Raw genomic sequence first — 5,158 nt, 5'->3', positions numbered from 1 at the left:
AGTTGACAATATTATATTCTGTACTGAAAACTTTCTGATTGAGTGAAGTTCAGGAATTCTTACTATGAAGAAAAGAAAGTGATTGCATAATGAGGTCTACTATCTGTTTCAGTGGTAGAGTACCTACCAACCATGTGAGAGAGACCTAGTTTTGATGCCCAGCACTCGGGAAAAGTAACTGTGTGGTGATGAATATATTTATTTACTGGACTGTAGTAATCATTTCACTAGGCATATATGTATCAAAACATAATACTGAGCCGGACAGTGGTGACCTACACCCTTAATCCCAGCACTTAGGAAGCAGAGGCAGGTGGATCTCTGAGTTCAAGGTCAGCTTGGTCTACAAAGTGAGTTCTAGGACAGCCAGGGCTACATAGAGAAACCTTGTCTCAAAAAAAAAAAATCCCCATATGAAACCAACCAACCAAATGAAAAACCATAATACTTTTGATCTCACATTTGTGTACAGAACCAACCACTCACTTACAAATGGGTGCATAATTTTTTGTGCACCATTTATTTATAAGATTGTCCTTTCCCTGTTGAATAGTTTGGGCACCTTTGACAAAAATTAGTCAAAGGTGGATGAAGTGTCACATGCTTGCAATCCAAGCATTTCGTAGAGGGAAGCAAGAAGATCATGACTTTGAGGTTGGCCTGTGTTACATAACAAGACCTTGGTTCAAATAACGACAATAAAAAACTCACAGACCCAACATAGACTGGCTGGTTCTATTTTGAGTGTGGTGCTCATTACAACCTGTTTCTATTCTTCCATCTTCCTTTTCCTTCTGTTTTCCTTTCCTACTTTCTTCATTCCTTCCCCCCCTCTTTCTTCCTTTCTTTTTTTGAGACATGGTATCACTGACTTAGAACTTATTATGCAGACAAGCCTGGCCTCAAACTCACAGATGTCTGCTTGCTGCCTGTGTAAGCTGCCACAGCCAGCATGACCTATTTCTTGAATCTAGTAGATTGAGAAGCAAAGGATCATGTCCAAAGGAATTGCAGTTTACTGTTGACTAGAAACAGAATGACTTCACTTCTCTATCATGAGGCAGCATGGCTCAAAGTAGCATATTCTGCATGTAGCTGAATCTATGAGTTCCTCTATCCACATTGTGAATGCTCAAATAAGTATTTGTTTAACAATCAGTAGAGCACTTTATTCACCTGCTAACAATGGAGAAAAATGAATTTTCTGTGTTGAAAGTTATCTCTGTTCTAATAAAAGCAACTGGAATTCCTCAAATTAGAATCTGTGACATTTTAAAATATTCTGATAACTTCCTAACTTTAAAGGAGTTTTCTGAGTTTCAAAAGCTCAAAGAGTTCTTTGATTACTATTCTCTCCCCCACCTCTCCGCTTCTTCCTTTGGCCTTTATGTTATACAACTCAGTGCAGCTCCAGATCTCTCTTTGATAAAGCTGCTATTAATCTTGCTCACACCTAGAAAGCGCGTACATAATGACACAGAGTAAACAGATTTTTTTTTCTGAATTTACACTTCATAAACATAACGTGGTAATAGATTAAACTGCTCATTCTTTCTCTGTGGCTTTAAGATGTTAAGGAATGCACAAGCAGAAAGCAGGTCTGCACAAGCTCCTGAACTAGTGCTGCTATGCGACAAGATTCTCTGGTGTTCAATGGAACGATCACAACACACAGTCTTTCCACAAGCCGGTACAGCCCAGTTCTCTCCTGAAGCCATTTTTGGCAAATCATTTAATAAGCGACTTGGTGATTTCCTATGGGCAGATCGTAGGACCTGCCTAACAGGACCCATTTTGTAACTGGCTGCCGAGCCTCCATCTGAGAAGATCGATAGTTGGCATGGCAACGAACTCATTTCTCCAGAAATGAGTTCCTTTTATTAAATTTTGCCAGCTATTGATCAATTCCTGATCCACATATCAAAACATGACAGGTGATTAATGAATCCTAGATCCAGTGGAATTAAACACAATGAAAGTATTCAAGGAAGTTAGGATTGAATCCTTCTTTATGAATTTCATTCAAGAATTGTAACAGAAATAGTAACAGTATAGCATAAATCCATGTGTAAGGATGTAGATGCATCAAGACAGGAAAATGGAATGAATAAAACACACTTTCACAGTAAGTTTAAAATTGTAATTTGCCCTCCCCCTTTTTCGATACTTTCTAAGTAAAGCTATTTTTTCTGCTCTATGCATGCCCTTATTTTTCAAGTTTTATGCTGACAGACATAGTACTTGGCTGATCTGGGGCAGGCATGGGCAGTTTTTTCCCCTTTAGCTGTTAATGGTACCACTACTCTTCTGCCTGCAATTTTAGGCTCTCAGGCTCTGTGCATGAAAGAAGGAGCTTGGAAAAAAGAAAGGATCCCATTGTGAAGAAGAATGGTGAAGACCATGGAGATGGCTTTGACTCATTCTTTCCCCATTTTCCTTTCTTCAGATTCCTTGCCATTTCCTGGCCACTCAGCACCCCTCTTCAGCTGATTTTCTCCACCCCAAATAGAAGACTGATTTCTCCTATAAGTAATGCTTTTAGTTAGGGAGCCTCAGGGGTTCATCTTCTTCCTTCCATTAACCAAGCTGTGTCATTTTAAAGACAGAAAATAGCTTAACACTATCCAGTGTCCAAACTACAGATTAAAACCAGACAAAGGGACTTAATGATGTCAGGCAAGCCATATAGCCCATTACGAAAACTCAGGGCTCTGGAAAAAAAAAAAAAGGTAGGTGTATCCCAACTCCCGGTTACCTGAGAGGTAATAACAGTTCTGCCCACAGTTTCAGCATATCAGATTTAGTAAGATTCTATTTAATGGGAAGTCCTAGGAGTTATGGTTGGCGCTTAGTGATAGAGTATGGGTTCAGCATTTGGGGCCCTAGGTTTGATTCCCCCATGCCATGATTAAACAACTAAGTTCTTACTGCAAGGACAGAAGTCACTTTCTTAGGCCCATGAGGAAACCTGGTGTAGTTAACAGTAACACTTTGTGATGATGGCAGGAAAAGACTAGTTAGCTCTGTGGTATTTTTTAAAAATAATTTATTTATTTTTCTTTTGTGTGCATTGGTATTTTGCCTGCATGTATGTTTGTGTGAGGGTGTTAAATCCTGGAGTTAAATCCTGATGCCATGTGGGTGCTGAGCATTGAACCCAGGTCCTCTAGAAGAGCAGTCACTGCTCTTAACCGCTGAGCCATCTCTCCAGTCCCATAGCTCTGTGTTATTATGTGAGATCTTTTATATAAGAATTTAGCAGGTATGTGTGTTGTGTGTTGTGTGTGTGTATGTGTGTGTGTGTGTTTGTGTGTGTGTGTGTGTGTGTGTGTGTGTGTGTGTGCGTGTGCATGTGTATGTTTCTGGGGTGTGAATCCAACAACTTTCACATATTAGGCCAATGTTCCACCACTTAGTTACATGCCCTGCTCCTCCTGTAACTGTTTGTCATGAGTAGAAAGTTCATTCATTCAGTAGCAGCCATACTGAGAAGAATATCTTTGCAAGCTGTGGCATGGATTTCAAACCTCAATTAAAATAAGCTATGTAAAATTTTTTTCATGTTGCCTCATGGGAATCCTCCTGTCTCAGCCTTGAGTACTGAGAATACAGGTGTGGCTTTTCTGAGTATTTTTTTTAGTGTTGTATGTGTCATGTACAGTAAAGTAGAATTTCCTAGACATTCAGCAACCACAGGATAGTTTAAGCTGAAAAGTGAACTGGGAAGTGAAGGAGCACAGTGGTAGAGTGCTTACCTAACATGCTCAAGGCCAGAGTTTAATCCCAGTACTATCAAAAATCCAAAAATGAAATGCCTTTACTTTCTGGGTGCTCAAGATGTCTAAGCAAGGACTTGGGGCATCTTCTTGAGTGAATTTCAGATTTCCCTGGGTCTTCTGGTAGGAGTTGTGATCAACCATGCTGATAATTTAGGAGCCAAAACTTTGTATTTCATGTCTGCAAAGGAAATCAAGGCACAACTGAACAAACTTACCAGTGCTGGTGTGGGTGATTGGTGACAGCCACAGTTAAGAAAGGCATGCAAGAGGTAAGAAAAAAAAAAAGGTGCATCCTACAGGGGCAATTCAACATGAATATTGAAGAAAGGACAGTGTGTTTCTTTATTTTGAAGACAATGCAGGGGTCACAGTAAACAATAAAGGCAAGATGAGAGAGAGGTTCTGCCGCCACAGGTCCAGTTACAAAGTAGTGTGCAGAATTGTGTAATAGAGCCCCAGACCTTAGCACAACTGAATGGTAGTGCCATTCAGGCTGTAAAACTCAGCACACAGACATCACCAACTGCCACCCCCCCCAAAAAAAAAAAAACAAAAAAAAAAAAAAACAAAAAAAGCAAAGACCTAATCCATCAATGTTCATAGTTCTGGGAAAGTCTGAAAATGTACTAACCTTGCTTTTTGGCTTCTGTAGTTCTGCTTCTGGCTAACTGTTCTTGTTAACTGAAGTGTGTCAACCCAGAACATTGTGTGTGTGTGTGTGTGTGTGTGTGTGTGTGTGTGTGTGTGTGTGTGCTTGAAAGTTCATCCTGAGAAAGGCTCAGGGCTACACTGGGATCCCGAGCACTCAGTATAGTCCTCAGCCAGCTAATAAAGATTTTCTGTTCGCTTAAACCCATGTTCAAGTAGTCTCCTTTGGTGGATATCCCACAACATTGCATTCGATGCAGGCAACATCACATGATTCTCCAGTGTATTTGCAAAATCTAATTAAAGAACCTTTGCTCAAAAAATAAGTGAACATGCCTTTGGTGATTATTATGAACAAGGCAAGTGGTTCCAGGTCTTACAGGGCAAAGGTCTTATACATAAATTTAAACACTAAATATATAACAATCTAAATACAAACCTAAGAATGTATCTAAATAATTTTATTAGTTACTTTTTGTGTTGCTGTGACAAGATACCCAAGAAAGCAACCTTAGGAAGGAAGGGTTTATTTTAGGCTTCACAGTTCCAAAGTACGGTCCATCGTGGTGGGGAAGTCATGAGGGAGGAGCATGAGACAGTGGGTCACATTTCATCTGTAGTCCGAAGTTGAGAGAGATGAATGCTAATTAGCTCACATTCTCTTTTTTATTCAGCCCTAACTCCTAGATGATTGAATAGTGATACCTACATTTGGGTGGCTCTTCGGTCTT

The 5,158-nt window shown here is 39.9% G+C and overlaps 1 pseudogene; it reads left to right on the top strand.

Annotated features, from left to right (window-relative positions):
- The first annotated feature begins 3,837 nt into the window (after window positions 1-3,837).
- Window positions 3,838-4,261, top strand: LOC114707219 (annotated as a pseudogene).
- Window positions 4,262-5,158: the final 897 nt, after the last annotated feature.

The sequence above is a fragment of the Peromyscus leucopus genome, chromosome X (assembly GCF_004664715.2).
Source record: "Peromyscus leucopus breed LL Stock chromosome X, UCI_PerLeu_2.1, whole genome shotgun sequence".
NCBI lineage: Eukaryota > Metazoa > Chordata > Mammalia > Rodentia > Cricetidae > Peromyscus > Peromyscus leucopus.
This window is presented reverse-complemented; position numbering and strand designations above follow the sequence as displayed.